This window comes from Polypterus senegalus, chromosome 5 (genome assembly GCF_016835505.1).
Source record: "Polypterus senegalus isolate Bchr_013 chromosome 5, ASM1683550v1, whole genome shotgun sequence".
In the NCBI taxonomy this organism is placed as follows: Eukaryota; Metazoa; Chordata; class Cladistia; order Polypteriformes; family Polypteridae; genus Polypterus; species Polypterus senegalus.
Genome location: NC_053158.1, coordinates 38235592 through 38260859, shown reverse-complemented (window position 1 = coordinate 38260859; position 25268 = coordinate 38235592).

Sequence of the window (25268 nt, the reverse complement as noted above, 5' to 3'; positions counted from 1 at the left end):
CTCCATCAGAGACACTTCAGTCTCTATTTCAAAATCCATTGCAGCCAGGGATAATATATAGGTGGTTGCCCCAAACCTTCTTAAGTGTGTCGAGTTTGATCTGTTCACAATGTGCTAAAGTGTGACATATCTAGAGAACTGTAAAAACCCATGCTGTGGAGCTCTGGTTGAGTATGACTATATTATTATTGTTATAGTTACTATAATTAGTAGTAGCCCTCATACATATGCCAACTAAAGTGAAATTCATCCTTGCCCTTCTGATCAAAATGCACCATGTTGCTGCTCACCAGAACCCTGATAAACAAGAATGTATTTAAATAAATAACCATGTCATTTAACAGTAAACACAAATCAACTTTCCCCATGTACTACTTGCTTCTGCTCCTATGCTCTCGAATCTTGAGTCGTGGTGGAAAAAAGTCTAAGAAAACCTTCAGTATATTTAGAGTTGCACACTTAACTGACATCCATGTCAATATGCAACTATTTAGAAAAGTTTGGAAACTGAGGCCTAAAGTTTGACTCCAGGTACAGAACAATAACATTATGTGTTTAAGCATGCATGTGTGTGAGCACTGACAGACACGTGAACAATCCAGCTTTTTTTTAGTCTGTATTAATGACATTAATCTTTGGTATTCTAATTTTGGGATTTTTTCCATTGCTTAATGCGCCCTATATTAAACTCATCAGTAAACACCGGTAATGACTTATTGAGTATTTTCTAGGATATAGTCAGCTGGATCTATTGCATGTTTATGACCAAAGACTACTGTATAAATTAAAAATGCAAGCTAATCAAAAGTTAAAGTGATTAAAAAATTGACAAACCATTTAAAGGTGTTGATGACTCTTACTTCACCAAGCAAAGGACACAATTAACAGTCTCAATCTCAGTTAAGCTGCACAACAGGAGGAAACAGATCACAGAAAATTAGAGTTAGGGTGAAACTTGAAGCACAGCAAGAACAGCGCTAATTGTATCTTATGGAACAACGGGAGGTTATGTAAATGGTGCATGAATTCAACCAGGCACACATTTCAGCACAGATTAGTTCATAAACAACTGGTGGCTCAGAAATTATAAACACAGAAGAATTTTGAGCACACTCTAAAAAGAGCCAGCATTATAAATTATGTGTAGCTCAGTTTATATTTTTCCATTGTTGTTCCAAAGTATTTCCTTTACTAGAGGTAGACCCATGAAATAATACATTATAATGGTGTCCACCTTCTTGGAATGTAACTGGAATATTCTTGTGTAACATAACACCCTGTTGGGAAGCTTGTCTAGTATCCCTTGTCTATTGCATATAGCGGATATAAAAAGTCTACACAACTTTACGAATTCAAGCTCAGTCAAATTTCTTGAATAGATAGATAGATAGATAGATAGATAGATAGGGACTATATAATAATAGATAGATAGATAGATAGATAGATAGATAGATAGGGGATCCTAAGGGGAAATTCACAATATATAGATGTACTATATATATAATATAATATATAGATATGTATAGATATAGAATAGATGGAGTTTCTGTTGGATCGAGGTCCAGGTTCTGAGTAGACATTTGCAAGAGATATTTTTAAGACACGACTTGGTATTAAGAATGCTGTGTCCTTTTGACCATTTTTGCTATGAATGAAGACATTTTGCACCAAAATATGCTCATTTTCCCCTCTATTCTAACAAGATCCTTTTTAGTATGCTGGACAGGAGGTACTGTGTTTTTTGGGCAATAAGTTGTTGGTTTTGCACCAAACGTTTATTATGGAATAAAGATAATATAATTTAGCCTTGGTCTAAATAGACAAGAACATTTTTCCTCATGGCTTTGGGAGAATGAATGTGCCTTCTTACAAAATGTGTATGGCCTGGCACTTCTTTTTTGTGATAAATGGATTCAATCGAGCCACACTACCCTCACAGCACAGACTTGTTGAGAATATGTGAAAAGATTGTAAAATACAGGGAATGTTCAGTTGCTGCCATAAGTTGCTTTTGCTACTTTATACTTGCCGTTGGCTTCTTGGTAGCTTTCCTCCTATTCCCAGTCATCAATTTTGGCTGGACTACAAATTTTTGCAATTTCCAGGTAGTGCAATTTTTCCTCCAGTTCTTACTGATGGCTTTCATAGTGTACTAGGATGTATGTAAAACCTTCAGATTCTTTCATATTTCTCTTCCAGTCTGCACGCTTCAACAAGATGATTTGGAATCACTTCAGTTGATGCCAGCCGAAGGCAAATTACATTTGTTCATGATTTGTAATGTAATTAGTTAGACCAGAAATGGTGAGCACTTACTTGCTTTTTTCAGATATTTTGAAAGGTGAAGAAAAATCCAACATGATTTATCTTGAATTCAGCACTTATTTCAACTAAAACTGAAATTTCAGTAACAGTTTACTTTAGTTGTATAACTGCTTTTGGTAAATAATAATCATTACATAATTCTTCATTTCTGTGGGATAAAAGTGTAAACGTTATGCACATAATTCTACATTTTATAGTGTATATGACGAAAATACTGTATTTAGCTGGCTTTTATAGTGAAGTGATCATAAGCTATGAGTGTCAAAAATAAGTAACAAAATATTTACTAAAATATACTTATACGAATACTTTTGCTTTCAGAAACCTTGTGGTCAAGTTTGACCCAAGGTTTAACTTTAAGCTTTGAGAAACTGTCAATTTGTGTAATGTCTCATCAAGCCATTTTGTTAAAATTAAATTATCCTCATTTTTTAATGATATTACCAAAGTGATTCATGCGTTTATTTCATAAGCATTTCTATGTCTTACTAATTCCAGTTAGTTTAGAATATTGCAGTGGGGATCATCATTAAAACAGGTATAAGACCTTATATACAGTAACTACTGCTCTTGCACCTCCAACTTCCCATAAGCATTATCTTTCAATACTGAGTTATTTACATTTATTTTTCTAATCAATAACTATGAAATTAAATTGTACCTATAAACATTTTGCAATATAAAGTCCATTAAAATTTACCACAAACCTAAGGCTGTGGCTATGGGAGACACAGTCACAAGATTGTTAGAAATTTGACTGGTCAGACTAAAGTGGAAATGACCTTGGCAGAATTTATGAATTTTTAAATGCATCTTAGCTACTTCTTTTGGGTATAGAGGCTAATTATATGCTCAGTCATTTTTCTAATTTTTTTTCCAGCCCAGAAGCTTTAGATCATGTAAATAATATATCTATTATATAAAAAAAATCCAGGGACAAGATGAGACTTTTTAGCCTGGGATGAGACAAGACTTTCAGTGAGATAATTTCATGTCCCGAGAGATGAGACTTTGTGCCAAGAAATTTAACCATGTCCGGGCCCAGAAATAAAAGACAAAGAGTAGATGACAAAGTAGAACATCGTAAAGAGGTTCAAAAACGTTGGCGCGATACACATACAGAGCAGGTTAGATATAATGAAAGTACTAAAATTTGAAAATCTAAAAAAAATGACAGTAAAAATTGCATTAGCACAAACAAATGGAAATTATTATTCAGTGAAATAACAGAACAGTGAAAAGAGATCGAATATATGGAGATAGGTGATATGACAGAAGTATGTAGATATTGCTTTAAACTTTAAGTCGGAGACTTGTAGATCGTCTAATTTGTGTTGCCATCAGGAAAAAGTAGTGTTTCATTCCCAATGAAGAGGTGTATCCTTGAGAATTAAAAGATTTGTTGTTTGGTGAAAGTGAAATCCACATATGCGAGCAGCAGAGACGTGAAGGGGCTGGTGGGTAGCACAGGCCGGTGGGTTGGCCAGCGAAGTGAGCAGAGGGAAAAGCCCACCTAGTCTTTTTTTTTTTTTTATTAATTTTATTGCAATCCATACAAAGCAATCAAGTTTTTACAAAAAGAAAAATTGAGTTAAGAACAGATCGATCCACACCCCTGAGAGAGAGAGCAAGCCAAACGGCGTTAAATTTAAGGCTTGTAAATATACCTAAATTACTAAATTCTCTGTGCATTATGAACTTATTTTAAAATATTACTGATTAGATCCTGCCATGTTTTGAAAAAAGTCTGTACGGATCCTCTAACTGAGAATTTGATTTTTTCCAATTTTAAATAATATAACACATCAGTTTCCCACTGACTTAAAAGAGGAGAGTTTGGGTTCTTCCAGTTTATGAGAATAAGTCTGCGTGCCAAAAGTGTAGTGAATGCAATCACAATTTGTTTGTCTTTCTCCACTTTAAGCCCCTCTGGAAGAACCCCAAACACAGCTGTTAATGGGTTAGGAGGGATTGTGAGTCCAAGGCTGTCTGAAAGGTAATTAAAATTTTTTGTCCAGAATAATGTTAATTTGGTGCAGGCTCAGAACATGTGACCTAGTGAGGCTGGGGCTAGGTTGCAACGTTCGCAGGTTGGATCATGCCCTGGAAACATTTTGGAGAGTTTTAGTCGAGACAAATGTGCTTGATAAATAATTTTAAGTTGTTTAATTGTATGCTTTGCGTATATGGAGCTCGAGTGAAGTCTCTGCATTGCTACTTTCCACTCTTTTTCTGATATATTAATTGAGAGATCTTTTTCCCAGTGTCCTCTTGGATCTTTGAAAGGGAGGGATTATAAAATGATTTTATATATTGTAGAGATGGAGTCTAAGTCCTTGAGATTGAGCAATATTTTTGCCAGCATGGATGAGGGTGCAAGAAGAGGAAAATCTAGAAGGTTCTGTTTAACAAAGTTCCTGATTTGAAGATAGTAAAAGAAATGTGTAGCTGGAATGTTAAATTTGGAATGTAATTGTTCATAAGATTGCAAAGACGTTGTCCATATAAAGATCTCTATTTTTTCAGATATTAAAACTGCATATGTTTGTGACGTGGCTGCTGGGTAGCACAGGCCGGTGGGTTAGCCAGCGAAGTGAGCAGAGGGAAAAGCCCATCTAGTCTTTTTAAATAAGAAACTTGTTTGTTGCACTCAACTTTTCCAACTCAAACTTTCCGAAATGCACCTGAGTCAAGACCATAATTGTGAGCAGTGTCACCAGGCAGCTGCTTCACTGTCTTACTCAGACCTTTTTGAAATACAGTCTTCCCTTGTTTATCAGGCAGTCTTGGATTCATAAAAATCCCTAATCTTCTGACAACTCTGTTTGGGTTAACATCTAATACATGCTACTGTTCAAAAGAATATTCCACCCAAAAATGACATTTATTATCTGTTTACTTACACCATGTTTTTTGAAGTGATGGCCAAGAAAATCTTCTAAACTCATGCTGTTAATTTCAACATTATCATTTTTTGTGTAGGTTTCTGAACAAAATTAGCATCATGATTTGAAAGGTCAACATTGATAATCAAGTGCACCATTATATGTGTCAGGGCGGAAGACAGAAATGGGCCCCTTCTCTCAACATAGTAGCCACTTAATAAAATTGTTACTAACAGAACATATCAATGTGTATTTTGTAACATTAAAAAACAAATGCAAAACAATACTAGGGCACCTTGTTTTACATTTCAAGTCTAATGAAAAAGATTATCGCTGCCTATTCGGTATCACTGCAAACCAAATGCAATAAAATTTGCTTTTAAGATCATGTAAAACAAAAATAGTAAACAGATTCTATATTGATTGATGGATTTCTGATTTCTACAACGTCCACCCTCAGAGCTGTCACAGCTGTGAAGTCATTAATAACCTTTGCAAGATTCACTTTATGCTCAAGTTGCCTTTCGATAGAGAGGTTTATAAGGCAAGAATGCGCAGATCTGGATAAATGCTCTGAAGCTTCATTTCATGTATGGCACTGAACACTTCTAGAGGTGTCAGTTCATCTTTATAAGAGGTGCGGTATATCTCCTTCAGGTACTTCATTTGACACTCAAAGCCTGTTGTCGAATCACCATTACAAAAAGAATTAATTTGCACACATACCGTCAGGTGGACCCTCACAAGCATTGGGCCTGAGACACACGATCCCCTCTCAAGCCACTATCACCCCATCAATGCCCCTCTTCTCAGCTAAGAACTTTCGTTTTTTGTCAACTATAAAATCTAATGATACTTGTCCTGTTCATATTCATATTCAATCAAGCATGGTCAATGAGTGAAATGTCTGAAAAATACAGTTTTTTTAATGTCGTCAACTCCAAATTTAAAACTTTAGTATGGTAAATTCTGTTAGAAATACAACTTTGGCTTAAATTATTTAACATCAATGATTTAGTGTTTTCCTGCATACTTAATAAAGTTAAACTAACCATGTGCAGCATTCATGAGAGTACACCATATCTAACGTAATGATTATAAAATAAACACACACCCAAATGCACCTACTCTAGTTCAGAGAATGAATCCAGTGACCAGGCTGGGGTTTTGTCTAGGAATTGTCTTTTCTAATTAGAAATAAATCAGAATATCTACTGGATGTTACACCATTTGGCCTCCACCACAATAGAAATTAAGAAAAGATATAATATGAAAAGATATCTAAAAAAGAATATTTTACTGCTGTCATTTTCAATTGTCATCTGAAACTGAGCAAATCCCATAGCATTGCAGCAAACCCCTAATTTGTGTTCTTCCAAGTCATAATGTGTGCGCTAAAAGGAAATGGAGGTACATATCCCAGACATAACATATGAGGGTGCACAATCAATACAAGGGAACTGTAAGCTTAAATCTCTTACTGCTCTATTACTATTACTATTATGGAGTAGTGGCTTAGAGGCTAAGGATCTGCGTCAGCTATTGGAAGGTTCGAATCCCACAAATGGCAGAAGTAACTCTACTTTGTTGGGCCCTTGAGCGAAGCCCTTAACCTGCAATTGCTTTGTCCTAGGTATGATGTTAATTTGCATCCAGCCTTGCAAACAGGTCCTCCAACTTACAGGGAAAACTTGGAGGTTGGTGGCAGGATTGGCACTCTAGCCACTGTAAAAAACCTGACATTGTTCCAGTGTGGTGTTATACTTGGGTCATAATCCAGGTGGTTCATCATGTAGTGGGTGCAACCATGTGCTATTAGCACACGCTCCCAACCTGTCTCTCTATTACTAAGGAGGAAAAGAGAACATTTACAAAGAAATATGATTTAACTGTGCAATGGATTTGTTGTTATACCCAGCTATATAATGGAGGCTTTGATTAGGGCTCTCAAGAGACTGAACGAGGTGTTGGAGTGAATGCATGGATCCCAAGCTGTTTCGTCATGTATTGGATGTAGCAATGTGTTGTACCAATGCATGTTCCCCAATCTGACCTGACCCAGCTAGCTGGCACAGTCCATCCATTCTATGTACAGATGAGCTGTCTTCATACTTGGCCAAAGGTGAATCTTTATCAAATTTATTTAACTTTGGGTGATGGTGTTATCAGTCCTGTACAGGTTAGGATGGTCTGACAAAGTGGTGCAAAGTGGTACTTTTGAAAAAATGAAGGTTACATTTGTTACAAACACAAACATCACATACATGCTTTTTAGCCAAAATAAGGCATACTACAAAATGCTGAAGCCTTTTATGTTAAGATATACTGAGGCTATACTGAAGTGGTAATGCCGTGCGACTTAGCAATCTGTCACTCCCCAGACAGCGGGAAATCAAACTGAAGTGCCTGGAATTGTGAGATAGAAGTACAACCACTGTCACGTCATGTGGCTCTTAACAAAAGAGGGAAAAGCACTTGGTCTTGTGTTCTGCAACTGAATAGCAAGAACTATCAGCCAAATGAAAGTATACAGTTAAGATAAAAAGGAAACGCTCATTTATTTAAAAAGTATTGCACTTCTAACCACAGAAATTATCTATTAATTCTCAATGTATTCACTCTGAACTGTAGGATTCTGTATCTAATAGACTCCTAGAATATAAATTATAGTGCAGAAGATCATTAAGTAGGATCATTGAGGATATAAGGATGCTTTTTTATTAAAAGATCTGCTGATATCAGTTCCACAGATGTTTGATCAATGCTAGGTAACAACGGCCTAATTATTATTTTGCAGTTTAGCACTATTTTGGGCTTGTATGCTTCCAAACATGCAAACAAGACTAAAGGCCAGACCAAATTTTGACAGATTCATTAGATATTCCATGCAACTATAGCAATTCAGTTTATGTAAGGGAAATCTCAGTAAATAAAATGTGTTACATCAAAAATTAGTTTTACACAAAATGTAAAAAATCCAAAAGAATTATGCAGTTGTCTAAAAATGGTGTGAAGAGAAAAAATGTTTGGGTTTTGGGCTGATAATATTAGTTCTAATCTCAACGTCCCAATGGCCTGACATAGAGATTATCAAGCTGGCACAAATTCCACATATGCAGCAGCAGACAAAGCTGAAAAATTTCCAAATCGCAAGCCTAATAAAGCTGATTGTTAGTATAAAAGCGGTATAAAAGACTAATTAGCACAAAACAGAGTAGAAAAATGTAAAAAATTGTTATTATTTTGTAATTGAGTTATGGAGGGTGCATAAGGATTCTTCATATATATATTAACGGAAACCTGGCTAAATAACAAAGATGGGGATGATGAGTGTAACATAGAGGAATACACATTTTTTAGGAAGGATAGACAGAACAGAAAAGGAGGTGGGGTTGCTGTTTATGCCAAACAGGGTTTAAATGTAAGTCATCTTCACTTGGATTATGAGCCCCATCTTAGTGAGGACATGTGGCTTCGGCTGGAAAATATTAGGGAAAGGTCTTATTTTAGGAGTGTGTTATAGACCACCCAATTCAGACAGTAATTTCAACACACATCTTTTTAGTAATATCAAAAAGGCAAGTTTACAGGGGGATATTATAGTCATGGGGACTTTAATTATCCAAATATTAATATGGAGGAGCACAAGAGCAGGAGTTTTAGAAGTAATCAGCGACTGTTTTTTAACACAGCATGTTAAAGCACCAACATGCTGTCTGGATTTAGTATTCTGTAATAATCAGGATAGAATTGAGGGTGTAGAGGTGATTGAACCACTAGGGTCAAGTGACCATAATGTAATACAATTCTCAGTATTTTGTAAGAGTACAGATGCAAAGACTAAAATTGTTAAGTTGAACTTTGGTAGGGCTAATTTAGAGCAGATGCGACAAAGTCTAAGTAGGATAGACTGGGATAAGCTTTTAAATGTGTCGAGGAGTAGTGGAACAGGTTTAAAAATGTGTTACATGTAATGCAGGACAGATACATACCTAAATTTGGAATTAATAGGAAACTAAAAAAAACTCCACGATGGATTAATAAAGATTTAAAAAAGAAGTTGCAAAGGAAAAAACTGCTGTATAAGGCATATAAGACTAATGACTGCAAAGAGAATCGTAGAGCGTATGAGAACATGAGGGCAACCATTAAGAAGGATATCAGAGAGGCTAAAAGACAGTTGGAGAGGAATATAGCAGATAAGGCGAAAGAAGACCCCAAGAGATTCTTTCAGTATTTTAGTAGTAAAAGAACAGTTAAGGAGGAGGTCAAGTTCATCAGGAATAGTAAAGGGAATTAAAAGATACAGACAATGAAATAGCAGATGCCCTAAACTTACATTTTTCTGAGGTGTTTACAAGCGAGCAAGTGGATAACCTCCCAGACTACTAAGGAGGTACTGTGGGATTTGGAAATTGTAGAGGGAGAAGTGCTGCTCAGATTAAATAAGATGAAATCAAACAAATCACCAGGCCCAGATAATATTTATCCTCGTGTTCTTAAGGAGGCTAGTGAGTACATATATAAACCCTTGACACATATTTTTAGGAAGTCACTGTGCACTGGAGAGATTCCAAAGGACTGGAAAATGGCAAATATCATCCCATTATATAAAAAGGGTGCAGATCCAAGCAACTATAGGCCAGTAAGCTTAACATGCATCACAGGAAAATTAATGGAAGGAATTATTAAGGATAAGATTGAGCAACACATGGCAAGGACAGGAGTTATTCTGAACAGTCAGCATGGGTTCAGAAGAGGGAGGTCGTGTTTTACTAACATGTTGGAATTCTATGAGGGCAACAAAAGGATACGATCAAAGTGGAGCTTATGATATTATTTATCTGGACTTTCAGAAAGCATTTGATAAGGTGCCACATGAGAGGTTGGGCATCAAGTTAAAAGAAGTGGGAGTTCAGGGTGATGTTTTTAGATGGGTGCAGAATTGGCTCAGACACAGGAAGCAGAGGGTGATGGTGCGAGGAACCTCATCAGAACTGGCCGATGTTAAGAGTGGTGTTCCACAGGGGTCAGTGCTAGGGCCGCTGCTATTTTTAATATATATAAATGATTTAGATAGGAATATAAGTAACAAGCTGGTTAAGTTTGCAGATGATACCAAGATAGGTGGATTAGCAGATAATTTGGAATCCGTTATATCATTACAGAAGGACTTGGATAGCATACAGGCTTGGGCAGATTTGTGGCAGATGAAATTTAATGTCAGTAAATGTAAAGTATTACACATAGGAAGTAAAAATATTAGGTTTGAATACACAATGAGCGGTCGGAAAATCGAGAGTACACCTTATGAGAAGGATTTAGGAGTCATAGTGGACTCTAAGCTATCAACTTCCCAACAGTGTTCAGAAGCCATTAAGAAGGCTAACAGAATGTTAGGTTATATAGCACATCTGTGGAGTACAAGTCCAAGGAGGTTATGCTCAACCTTTATAATGCACTGGTGAGGCCTCATCTTGAGTACTGTGTGCAGTTTTGGTCTCCAGGCTACAAAAAGGACATAGCAGCACTAGAAAAGGTCCAGAGAAGAGTGACTAGGCTGATTCCAGGTCTACAGGGGTTGAATTATGAGGAAAGATTAAAAGAGCTGAGCCTTTACAGTTTAAGCAAAAGAAGATTAAGAGGTGACATGATTGAAGTGTTTAAAATTATGAAGGGAATTAGTACAGTGGATCGAGACTTGTATTTTAAAATGAGTTCATCAAGAACACGGGGACACAGTTGGAAACTTGTTAAGGGTAAATTTCGCACAAACATTAGGAAGTTTTTCTTTACACAAAGAACGATAGACACTTGGAATAAGCTACCAAGTAGTGTGGTAGACAGTAAGATGTTAGGGACTTTCAAAACTCGACTTGATGTTTTCTTGGAGGAAACAAGTGGATAGGACTGGCGAGCTTTGTTAGGCTGGTAATGGTAATTATCCCCCAGGCCAGGTGACTTCCAGTTCCGGTCAGATGACATCACTTCCAGTTCACGGCATATAAAACCTCCATCTTCTCAAACCAGATGAGTTCAATCCTAGAACTCAACCTGACAACAATTTGTTTTCTTTAAACCTTTTCCAGCCAGGGACAACATACGGGTGGCTCTCCCATACCTTTCCAGTGTGTTGAGACTCATTCTTTCAATATATATATATATATATATATATATAAATATATATATATATATATATATATATATATATATATATATATATATATATATATATATATATATATATATATATATATACAGGTATATACATGCAGAAACACATATACATATATATCGAATCGAATCTAATACTAGAAATAAGCTTCTGCGCATCTACTAATCTACTATTATTTTATTTTAATTAATATGAGGTCTTCTAATACAGTGGGTGTTCTTGGGCTGTCTTTTTGTAGTGTAGTTTATGATTTGAAATCCTAATTATTTCTATGATATATGAAGACTGATTGTATTTCTAATTGGACTGACTTTTTATTTTAAATACTTTAAATTCCTAATTCTTTCACTGAAATTTATGTTTGATATTTTTAGCATTAAAATCCTTTAGCAATAAGTATTTTAGGAAATAAATAACATTTAAATAGAAATCTTCCTTAAGAAATGTGTGTGCTATTTCGGGCTGAATTACTGTTTATTCAGTTTACCTTTCAGTATGTGCTTGTTTTATTTTTTTAAATATTTTAACCCATTTAATGTGTATTTCTACTGTAAATGTATATACATCCATTATCCAACCCGCTTTATCCTAACTACAGGGTCACCAGGGTCTGTTGGAGCCAATCCCAGCCAACACAGGGCTCAAGGCACTAACAAACCCCAGGCAGGCCGCCAACCCACCGCAGGGCGCACACATGACAATTTAGAATCACCAGTGCACCTAACCTGCATGTCTTTGGACTGTGGGAGGAAACCGGAGTACCGCAGACACGGGGAGAACATGAAAACTCCATGCAGGGAGGACCCGGGAAGCGAACCCGGGTCTCCTAACTGCAAGGCAGCAGTGCTACCCACTGCACCACCATGCCGCCTATGTATATACAGTGTATTTCATATAACGATAGAACTATGCTATCATTAAACTTAAATATTTCTGAAGTTATTTTATATTTTTTCTTGTAACAATTAAAAGTATCTAGCACCCTGGGTTTATAAATGGAATGTTCTTATTAAAATAATTTGAATGAGCTGCTGCAAAGTATCTTTATTTCCTCTCTATAAGATCCTTATTATATGCACAGTTTGTGCTTAATCAAAATGCCTTAGATTTTTAGTAAGTGTCTTCCCTAGCATCATTAGCACAAGATGAAGTTTACATTATAACATTATGGAAACTGTATATGTGGGTTTTGTAATTTTTCATTCACTCCTTTCTTAGGAAATGATTTGAGAGGTATCAGTGCATTTGCCCAGGCAGCTGTGTATTCTTACATGAGCCGTGGTAACAGATTAAAAATTAAAAAGTGCACAGCACATGGACATTTTAAATACTATATTTTTTAAAGTGTTCAAATACTTGTTAAATTATTTCATTGACACCATGGCACCGAAATCTCTAAAATTACCTACACACATACTTCTTCTTCTTCTTGATAATAAACTATAATAAATGTTATAACAAAATGTTTTTTTCTGTTTAGTTTAAAGTTTTTGAAGTTTAGAATAATGACAGGATGTTAAAATGGTATTTTGTAAAATATTATATGCTTTTTAAAATGTATTCTTGTAAAATGACATTATTTGAAATCCATAAAACATTTCTTTAAGTTATACAGATTTTAGTAGAATGCTATGAAAAGAATTGTGGAGGTACAGTAGGAATCAAAAAGAAATGTGCTGCAATATATGAACACATTGAAGTTTCTACAGTATTTACATATTTATTACTTGACCCAACAAGTAATAATTTTTCTTTTCTTACCTAAGGCATGATTTGTCAAGGATACCAGGCAAGAACATAACTGCCAGTGCTAGGGGAATCAACATGTTGGCATGGAGCATCCAAGTGGAGCAGTACAAGACTCCGTTGGCTGACAGTAGCTGCTAGTTGTGTTACAACCTGCATGTCAATGTGAGTTGTAACCTCTGTAAGAACAGTTCCCAAGGAACTATGACCCTTTGCTATAAGATAGCAACGCCACACAGGTTTGGCCACTAAGTGGCAGCTAATAAACTCAAACCAAGTGAACTGAGAACACGTATCATATTGCCCCTTCAAAGGTGGTGCAGACAGGAGAATATTTATGGTGTTTCAGCAAAATAGGTGCCAATACAAGGCCCCAGACTGGAAAAACTGGTGCTACATTGCATTGCCCTTTTAATGTATTCAGCATGAATGACCTTTATTGGCAACTTATGGTTCTATGGAGCAGATACATATTGATTCTGTAGGGATGGAAGATGAGTTGGGGTGAAGTCTGAATTGGTCAGGAAGAAAGGATAACATTTATAAGACAGAATGAAAGGAAAAAAGAAAGGACTTATTGAAGTATTTTGACGATGCCACAACTATATTTGTTATGAATGGGGGTACTTGTGAATTTTTACTGGGATTTTCGGAGGCTATGAAGATCATCTTGGTATAATTTCTGGGGTTTCTTTACTCAGGGAATTTATTTTTGTGGTTATTTTCTTGATTGGAGCCTTTGTTTAGAAATTGACTTTTATTTAATGTCTTTTCGGATGATATTTTGTTTAGACTTTGGGGGTGGCCATTCTGTGGTTTCAGTCATCATAATGCAGGTCCTCGTTGCTAGAGGCCATGACATTGGGGTGTTTGGTGAGGGTTTAAAAGGTTGTGTCAATGTCCACTTTGTCTCTGAGATTGGACCAAACCAAGTGACTTACTTCACTTGTTATTTTGATAGCTGGTTTGCTGAAACATATCCTCAGCCTTTAGACTCTGATTTTTGATTCATGATTTGGCTCTGACATTCTCTGCTTTTGACTTTTGTTTTTGACTTTCACTTGACTTGACTCTGTTCTTTCTCCTGTGCCTCACTCCTATTTTCTGAACTGGCAACCCTTTTTTGCAAACAGTACAATATCAAACCTGTATAATTAGGCTCAGAGGCAACAAGTTTGGTGATATTTTTAGATTTATATGATACTTTTTATTTGACCATTTTGACTTCCTCTCCTGGGTATTTTATTATTAGATGCTTCATTATAAATTATCTTTGCTTGGTGTTATGCTGGGTTTAAAGTGCTCTTCTCTTATTACAGAAGCCATAAATATAAATTAGCTTTCACCATTTTATTTTGCTAATTATACTACTGTTTTCAGTATTTTAAAAATTTTAATTTTTGTATTGAATATGGCTTTTACAGAAACATTATGTTATAACAGTTGTGAGTACCTAAAGAGGACCACAGCATAGACATAATCCACCTGTTTTTATGCTCCAGCCAGCATCTCTGAATTGACTGCTTGCAAGAGGATGTAAGCAACCAGGAGACTCAAGTGTGACAGAGAAATTGTGATGAGAGTCAATATCTATGACTCAAAGAAGCCACTGTCGAAAACTAAAGAGCTAGGCCGTAAGCAACATTAAAACATGGATTTCCAGGAGTCATTAAATTGAAGACCTGTTGTCGCCAAGACAAAGATGCTAAAACTGTAAACAAATTAGAAAAGTGGAATGCCATGAGTTGTGAATCAGAAGGCATAAAATGCTAAGACCACTAGGCTGAAGCTGTTTGAGGGATAAATCTCTAATCTCGGATACTGTGTGTGTTCATCCGTGTGACAGTTTATAGTGTCTTCTGGGAGGCAGCCTCTAGCAACAGTGCACTGCTGGCAACACAGTACACAAATGGTGAGACAACAAAAGACTATAGTGAGATTTCAAAATGGCAACATGGCACACTTAAAAAGAAAGAATAAAATTATATTAACTTCTAATTAAATTATTAATGTGAAAAACCCATGTACTAATATTCCTGGACTCATGAAGCTTTCAAGAACCCACAAGAAGATCCCAGAAAAAGGACAAGGAACATGTTTGTATGTAACGGATTACATTTTTGGTGTTACAAATTATGAAAGGATAAACATTACAGAAAAATATGCATAATAATTTCTTCCAGTTTTATAGCAACATAAGATGTCTTATGGAAAATTAGCAAGTACTTTTACAATAAAGTGTCTAAACTGGATCAAAGGTCCATGGTGTCTTATTATTGTTATTGATAGGGCAATCTTTGAACATTTTGGGCTTATACTTCTAAACGAAAACTTCCAGAATAATGGAAGTACATTTTTTTCATTACTTGCCATTTTCCCCAACATTCTTTCATTTGTGACAATTTCTCCTAAAGAGTTTACAGTATTTCTCACATAATATAAATTCGTTTTTTTATGTTAACTCTTTGTTCTTGTTACGTTTCTTATGTTGGAGAATGCTGCAGTATACACAAAGAAAAACAAAGTAAGTGTTTATTGGGATTGAACTAATTCCATAATCTGACAGTCTAGAAGGAAAGATGGATGAGTTAACTTAACATTGTATTGTTATTTTACCTCATCTATATCTTTGACTATTCATATTTGATTATATATGATATTCAATTTGGCAAAATGAAGAGCTAAAACATCTAATTAACTACGTTATGTGTGTGTCTTGAGTCGATGTTGATAAAGAAGGAGTGAAGTCTATTTTATATATGGACTTGATGGATTTTGGCAGTAAATCTTTGCAAGGGTCTGAGGATAGTTCCTTCATTATTTGACTGAATTTAATGGTGCTTCTGGAGAATATAGGGATGTATTTTAGGGCATCTTTGTTTTGGTTTGTGTTATGTTTTTCTTACTTTGAGCTTTGTTTTGGCTCTTTGTGTTGATTAAAATTTTACTTTATTTTGTATTACCATGCTTCCCCTCTCTCCTCCTATAAAATATTGCTCAGAAGTTAGATCTCTTATGTCTACTTTTCTATGGATGAAAAGAGACTTTCCATTAAGAAGTCCACTTTGATACATGATACTGTAGGTTTGGGGTTAGGTCTCTGCCAGACCAAGAGTTACATGGTTGGACATTCATCCTTTGACCATTAGCAAGCTAATTAAATCATCCCACAGAGTTATCATCCCTTTTCCCTATTTAATCCAACAAAGTGGCCCCTAGTTCCCTCTTTTTTTCTTCTCTTTATTGCCCTTGAATTAAAGTCACATTACGCCTCAGTCACATATGATATACAGATCTGGCAGAGTCATAACCCTATCTTCCAGAATCCTGTCCATTGTATTGGTGGGAAACTGACCATAAGCTGGTCACGGCATCAAGACACTTAGTGACATTTATGATGACTCTGAATTCAGAACATTCCCATTACTTAGGTTAATGTTTTCTGTTTCTTTTTTCCTTCCTTTTTTCTATCTTTAAATCAGATCAGTATTTAAAGCAAATAAGGTCCCAACATCCTTTGCACTCCTTATCCATACTCTTAATAAACAGGAAAGATTATAATCTCCAAACTTTAAGCCAGAGGCATCACTAGTCTGCATTAGGCATATGCTATATTGGATTGAATATATTTATTTTCAGTTGGGGAGCAGCTGACCTCCCTTATTTTCCCCCATCTAGTGGAAAGCTTAACAGTATGTCAACATCCTTTAAATACCCTAATTATCAGCATACACATTTTAAAATATCTGTAAATCACTTCTTGTAAACTTTATTTTATGCATTTGGTCACTAATCCCTGTCGGTCATTTGTGTGCTTTATATATTTCCAGCACCCTTTTCCATATGTTTTGGGATTGTCCTCCAGATGGAGTTTCTAATTGTCAGTAGGGCCAGTGCCACCATTAAGGCGAATTAGCATTCCCCTAGGACACAGATCATGGGAGAGATTGGGAAGGGATTGAGGGGGTGGATAGACCAAACTGAATGGGTTAGCTACCGAACAGTCGGTTTGCGCACTAATCAGCTTGGACTAGTACGCAAAATAACCTAGCACCAGCACTGATTGCCAGTCCTCTATTCTCTCTGGTAATGTTCCTCTTTTGCCTTAAATATTTCTTCTCCTAAACATCTTAACCTTACTTTTATCCAGCAGAGGTTATTCTGTCTGTGTACAATGTCTGCAAAACTTATCTTAGCCTTTTGCTGGAATCTCCTGACTAACTCTCCACAAAATTCTGGAAATCCTCTTTCTTTGATCTAATCTTACTTGAACTTTTAATTGCACAAATGAACAGATCATCAGGGTCCAAAACAGAGAAACAGCTAGCAGCTGTGTTGTCATGCCACTCCTCTTAATCCTCATTTCTTCAGTTTACTGATTCTTCTCTCTTCTCTGGGACTCACTGTGTCTGTCAGGCTTCTTTCACTGCCCCCCTGACAAGTTGATTGGGGATCAAGGAGGTTTGAGGCTCCATGTGTGGATGTTTGTTGCCTTCTTTTTTTACAATTTCTTTTACTCTGTGAATGTTGATTAATGTTTTTGCTTATTGAACTCATAATAAAAAAATTGACCAATATTGAAAAACCTTACTTTGTATTTTTGAATAATTAATTTATTTAGGAGACAGGCTGCCAAAACTAAGCCACTCAAAAATGAACAGCAAATCTAGCAACCGTCAAGGAAAAAAACAATTGTGTGTTTTTTTTTTTGTTTGCTAGCGTGTTGCTCATAATTAATCTAACATTCAGGTTTTTAAATCTCACCTACTACAATTAGCACAAGTGTAAAAATAGGAAAAAAGATCAAACACTGGAATCAAAACAATTTTTATGGCCAAATTCAAACAATCCATAGTACTAATGGTGAATGCTAAAAACAAAAAGAATGCAACATCAAGCAAATTTAGCAAAAAACTATAAAGCAAATAATGGAATCAAACGTTTAAAACATATGTTAGGATCATAGTTATACTGTAAGTTTACAATTCAAGGAAAAAATTTCAAGGTAATACAGAAAGACATGAAGCCCTGGCCCAAAAATATAATTTATATTAATGCCTAGATTTAGTAATATTGGGTTGCCAGAAGTGAGAAGCAGCCATGATAAAGTTCTTTATTGCAGTGGTTCTCAAACTCAGTCCTGCAGATGCCCCTTGGATGTTGGTTTTGGTCCCTACTAGTTTCACAGTCAGTTACTCAGTTTCTCTCTAACTGAAAAGCTGGGCTTTTACTCTCTTATTCCGTATTCTGCATCCTGAAAATCACAGTGCAATTTTTGGATGTATTAGACATGTAGAAATGTTTTTTCCAATTAATTTTTCTTTTTCTGTGTAGTTTGTTCCCTTTATTTTATACTAAGAGTAACCAGGTTTCCATCCAAGGAGTTTTTGAGAAAAAAATATTTACCGCTTCAAATTTTAGCTGATGGAAATGCTAATTATCGATAAAATGTTGTACATGTCGACATAATATTTTTCCGTTTAACTTTAGTGCATAAATTCCATATCGATACTTCAGATGTCGCAAAAACTACATTGGAAACACTTTTTGTCGGATAAAAAGGGCTTTAACGCAAATAAATGTGTCACATGATACATTTTCATCACGTGCAATCAAAACGAGAATAGCGGAGCGGTTCACATGGTCTGATGAAGAGACTCGTTATTTCTCGTGATGAGCCAATGCAGTAGCGGATAGGCTGGGTCTCCTGCTACTAAAAGGGGTACCTGAACTCCCTCCACATCAAATGTAGCCTGGGGGTGTCTCTCAGGATGTCTAAATAATACAAAAACCGCAAAGGTAATTTACTGTGCCAGTCAAAATATTTAATAAACCGTGTGTTTCATTATCTAAACATTTTTTTCTTATTATTAAATGGCAGATGTTTTAGCATATATGAGAAATTCTCTCATTAATATTAACTTTATTTATTTTTTTTTTGATTAAACGTCGTTATTTTGTATTAATTCAAATTTCAGTTTTAATTAAAAACCTTATGGGAAGCAGGTTACAGTACTAATTCAGTTGTTATCGCACTGAGAAGGGATGTTGAAAGGTAGGCTCACTGTACAGATCCAATGTTGCAAACACAGCTGCATCATGGGCACTTCCAGGAGTGCCAACGCAAATGTCTTGTTTCATGCACCTGTCATCAACAAGGGCCTGGAGAACAATAGATGGCCACCCTTTGCGATTAATGTAATCGCGGTAGCCTTCCATCGGGGGAAGAATAGGCACATGCGTGCCATCCAGCGCACCGTAAATCTGTGGCACAAGATGCACCAAGGAATTGCGATATGCAATTTCATTGGCCTCCGGTACAGTCGGAAGTCTGATATAACGCCGCATTAATTTTTCTTTAATAGCGATGCACACAGCATATACACATCGATGGACGGTAGTTTTACTAACCCCGAAAGTTTCTCCAACTACTCTATACTCGGCGCAGGTTGCCAGCTTGTAAAGGGCGCTTCGCTATTGCAATCCGCTTTTGGGTTGGAACCGGTGGTCGGTGGCAACCTGTGATGGGCCCAACATCAGGACTGATGAATCCACACAACTCAAACATCGGCCGTGTCATTCTAAAATATTGCAGCCAGAGATTTTCTGTGAAGTGTCTCCCCACCACCTCCTTCCAGAAGGTCTTATTCCGTCGTCTCTCCCATACCCGCACTGGGGTACTTTCTTCGAGCTCTAGGGCTATCAGACAAGCAACTGCTTCATTCTGCTGTCGTCTTCGGATATGATGTACAATTCCAATTATTTGTGAAACTGAAATAACAGTAAGCTGGCAAATAAAAAAAAAACTGAATAATCTCTCAATTTCTTTGTTTCTTTGTTTAGTGGAGGGGGTGTAACGTGGAAAACAAAAGATAGATAATTTGTGACATACACAAAATTATGTATGGAAACGGCTCAAGGGCAGATTTTTTTTCGCGATACAACAAAACTTATGCAACAGTTCATTTTGGAGGGGATGACGTCATCACGCACACCATTTTATCGATAAAAAGCCAGTTGGATGGAAACAGGCTGGAGACAGCAAATTTCACACATTTTTTTTTACGTATATTCTGCTTGTCAATAACAAAACGTCGAAAAAAACTGGATGAAAACTTGGCTAGTGACAAATAACAATGAGCAGTGTAGACACCCTAGTAAATGATGCAGAATTCTGAAATGCTGCAACTATTTTGGCACCAGACTGACTAATGTGCTCATTAGTAAATAATAGATTAAATAGCAGGAATACTTAGAAGTGAACACGTAAAATCACAATGATGACAAAAATCTTGAAGACCAAGTTAAAGAAAACAATTATCCCTATGTAACATACATAAATGTTTGGTTGATGCTAATACAAATTTCCCAAACTTAGTTTTGTTATTTCTGCATTGACACCAAAACACAGAAACTGGAAAATAACAGCTTGCTTACTTAGTCTAGGAGTCAAATTAAAAATGGTAGGAACAAAAACCTTTAGCTACTGTACATGGGGTCAACAGGACCAAGTAAGAAAACCACTGGCTTATTCCTTTAAATTCCTCTAAATTTACATGTGCACATTCTTTAAAAAAACAAATTTAAATTTGTTGTGTCAACATAAACCTCTAAATCCTCTACAGAGGTTGCTTCCTGTTGGACAGTGTCTTGAATCTTGTATTTACAATCGACATTCCTTTTACCTACGTGTAGTACTTTACACTTTTCTACATTACATTGCATTTTCCGAGGGTTCTGAAGTATATTTTGGTCTTTCTTTTTTTCTGCCTCCTTAGTTTTTGCCATTCCTTCAATTTTAGTGTACTCTGTGAATTTCACAAGTTTGCTAATTATACCAGAGTAAATGTTATTAATTTAAACAACAAAAGATAACGGTCCAAGGACAGAACCCTGAGTGGTCATGAATTGTCGCTTTCTGCGCATTACCTGATGTTCACATAATTTTACTGTACCTATTGTCGCACATGTGCGCTTAGGAGGCAGTAAACAAGCCCAAATGTGAATGAAACATCGCGAGATAAGGGGTTGATGTGCAGTACTAATGCCTTTCTCTCTTTCACTCTTCAGACAAAAAGAAGAAAAGTAAATCATACCTTACGTCCAGGCTCCAAGATGGCCACCGAAACATCACTTCCAGCACCTCCCGATGATGATACTACTGGCTCCTTCGGATGATATCACTTCCTTCATTACCTCACTTCTGGTTCCCCTTTGATGACATCGTATCCATCCAACTGTTTCGATGTTATCTCCTGCCAAATCATTTCCGTCCTCCAATTTGTCCTTGTATATAAATGCCATCTTTGTCTGTTACTATTGTCAATTGCTATACATGCTTTTTGATCAAAACCAAAATCTTTTTTGCATTTTCTTTTGTCCAACGGACATTATACAGGGATGGCCTCCAAAACTTTTCCTTTTGTGGAAGTGCTTTATTGTGAAAGCTTATTACACTAGAACAAAATGCAGAGGACAGACAGAGAAACCTGTCTATGGATTGCCAATTGACAATTCTAATACAACAGGCTCTAGTTTCTGTAACCGGAAATTCTGTAATTAAATTATGTCAGAACCAGTAAATTCAAAAACTAACAATATGAAATGATGCAGAGTTTTTTTCCTTTAACAAATACAACTCTTGGATGATTAGGTACACATGGTGCCGGATTATTCAAATGTTTTGTGACCTCCGGGAAGCAATCCCAACAAAAAGGACTGTCATCCTAGCAATGTGTCTGCAACATAGTGGCACCCATAAAGAAAATAACATGACTTTTTGTTAACAACGCTAAAAAGACAAAGAAGCAACAGATAAATATAACTACTGGATTTATTGGTGTTTGAAATTCCAAAAATTATACACCATAGAAGCCAAGGAACAGTTGGAAAAAATTTAATTTATAAGGCAGATTATGAGGAAAGGCAAGTACAACCTTGCAAAGTGCCCATTTCTGATTTTATAATCAATAGGTCCATAAGAAGACATGAGATTTCCATTGTATGAATATCCATCATTAAGGTGACAGCTGAAAAAATATCTACAGTATAGCTAAAATGTGAATTATTCTGGCATCCTGGGCAAGTAGTTGAGACATAAAGAAAAAACAAAAAGCACCATGTGGTTCATAGGGAATAAAGGCCAGCGTAAAAAATATCCTGCATTTTCTTAGTTTTATGTGCTGCTGTCACTTAAAACAATTAAAGAAAAACTTTAATGATCCTACTAACTAGCCAATGTTTATTGGCTGATGTATTGCCATGATTTTCCTGCAGAATGGAAAAAAAAGAAATATAACCAATTGTATCTCAAGGGTTGCAAGTCACCTTGGATAAAGGTATCAGTTAAATAATAAGTAATAATATTATTAGCTCACTGGAGCTGTTTACTCTTGAACATGCTATACACAAGTCCATGTGAGTACATCAGTTCCTGTATTTCCTAGTGACTTGGCATTTGTTGATTGTCTTTGCAAAGCACAGTTTAACCATAAAGTGTACTCTTTGGAATTGAAATGTGTAATCGGTAGAAATAATGTGAAATTTGAGCATATATTTTTATCATTATTAGATGATTTGCAATTTTCATTTGTTTAAGTCATTCATTCAAGTATTTCTACAGTATTAGTGTTTTTTGTAAGTTGTGGTCCCCCTTTCAAAATCCTTACAATTTATCTCAGTAGAATCAAATGTATATGTATAGAAATTTGGAGTGCGGTGGTGGGTCAAAGTCTGCAGATGTGAATGTACTGTATATTACAATAGAGTAACTTGTGGGGGACATGTTAAGTTTAAACTAACGACATCGGTTCTGGCTTGTCTTTGATTCAAGGATACCAGTTTCATGTCCACTTCTCTCTCCTCCCTTTTTGCTTCTAGCGAAGCAACACCTACACACTCACAGCCACAGCACATAGCAACTTTACTGGTGTTTTATAGCTCAACTAGACATTAAGCCTGTTACAATAACGGGCGCTAGAACAGTAGTGCATAAACATTAGTAGGAACAGTCTATATTAAATGGCAAGGGACCTTGTATATGGCTGTAATATGCGTCACTGTATTGTGTGCCTTTAATTTTCTCTCTCAGTAATACTGGTTTGTATTTCCGTAAAATGGCTGTAATTTTGTATGACAGTAATACAGTGGAACCTCGGCTCACGACTATAATTCGTTCCAAAACTCTGGTTCTAATCCGATTTGGTCGTGAACCGAAGTAATTTCCCCCATTGGATTGTATGTAAATACAATTAATCCATTCCAGACCGTATCAACTGTATGTAAATATATATTTTTTTACGTTTTTAAGCACAAATATAGTTAATTATACCACTGAATGCACAGCGTAATAGTAAACTAAATGTAAAAACATTGAATAACACTAAGAAAACCTTGAACAACTGAGAAAACTAAGACTGGAAGAGTTTGCGCTATAGCCTTACGACCCGCTCGCTAAAAACACTTTTTTTAATGAGTTTTAAGCACAGGGAAAAAAATGAACATTTGAAAATTTAATAAACAACCAAGAAAAGTAACATTGCAACAATGCACATGCACACCTGTGTGTGTGTGCGTCCCGCACGCTCCTGTGTGTGTGTGTGCGTCCCGCGCACGCCTGCGTGTGTGTGCGTGCGTGCGTGCGTGTGTGTCTGTCGTGTGGGCGCCTGTGTGTGTGTCTGTCGTGCACGCGCCTGTGTGTGCATGTCTGTCTCTCATGCGCCTGTGTGTGTGTGTCTGCACAGGAAGAGACTGAACACGTGCCGTGTGACCCCGAGCATGTGCACTTCACCAGAAGACACACACACACGGATACCTGGACGCACATAGGGGTTTTATTAAAGAGGATTGCTAACCATTGATCTTTGCATCCTCCTTGAGCTTTCCCTTTCCTTTCCTTGAGGTCACTTCCCCTTCTTTAGACATTGATCCAACCTATTGGTTGGTGCTGCTGTTTGCGTTACCTGTCAATCACTGCTATTGTGGCCTTTCTTCTTATATAATGTGCTACCATGGCTGTCCGTTTGTCTGTCCAGGATTTGAAATCACCTGTATCTCACAAAACCGTTTGAACTACTGACCTGAAATTTGGTACACATATACTACGTGACGTCTACTATCCGCTTTCGGGGTGATGATTAATTTTCAAGGTTATTCTTCTTTTTATTATTTTATTTTATTGTAGAATCAAGTCTCGGCAGCGGCCAGCAGGGCAGCTGTGAGGCGAATGCGTATGGTCACTGTTCTTATCCCTACCACCTTCGCTGTCACTTCCCCTAGGTCTTCATATCTTAAATCATTCTTGAGGCAGATTGAACACTTAAGTGCCAGCTTAAGTGAAAAATTAAGGAAAATATATAAGTAATTGCAACACAAACAGTGACTTAATTTAGTATTAACATGAAAAGATGCTGATGAAAGAAGATAAGAAGCGGGCCGCTAGGGTGGAGAAAAGAAGAGCTGCTCAGGAAGCAGCAAAAGCATCAACTCTGAGCAAAGGAATGCTCAATGTACAGAGAATGAGTATGAAAACTATGAATGCTCAAGTCACGTGTATTCACTGCACGTTGTTGTGCAGTGCGCCATTACTGGTGTTTCTATTCCCCCACTCAGTACAGCACAGAGCATGTACGTTAGCATCATATTGATAAATATTGACAAATGGAAATTTATTCACAAATAAAAAAAATGGTTTGGCAACTTTTCTTTTTTCTATAATGTCACTAAATTTCAGTTAGTTCAGTCAGAGCCTTTTTGAGATTTTGTGGTATTTAGTTTTTCTATTGTGAGGGGGGGTTTAGCCCTAAATATTGTTATATCAAAATGACCTTCCTTAGCGAGATCTCTACTGCCCTAGATGTACAACCCTGCCAAATTTCTCAAAAGAGTGAGTGAATCAGTCAGTCAACTTTGCATATATAATGAGTAATACATTATTTTATTTGGTTGATGCCTTTATCAAAGATGACTTTCAACATTTGAGACACAATTGGTTACATTTCATTTGTTTTTTCCAAGGTGACACATTGTCAGTAGCAGGATTTGAACCATCAACCTCACGGTTTGAACACTAAAGCCTTAACCTCTGCACTACACTGCTTTCATATCAATAATCTCAATCAGAACCAATGAATTTTCAG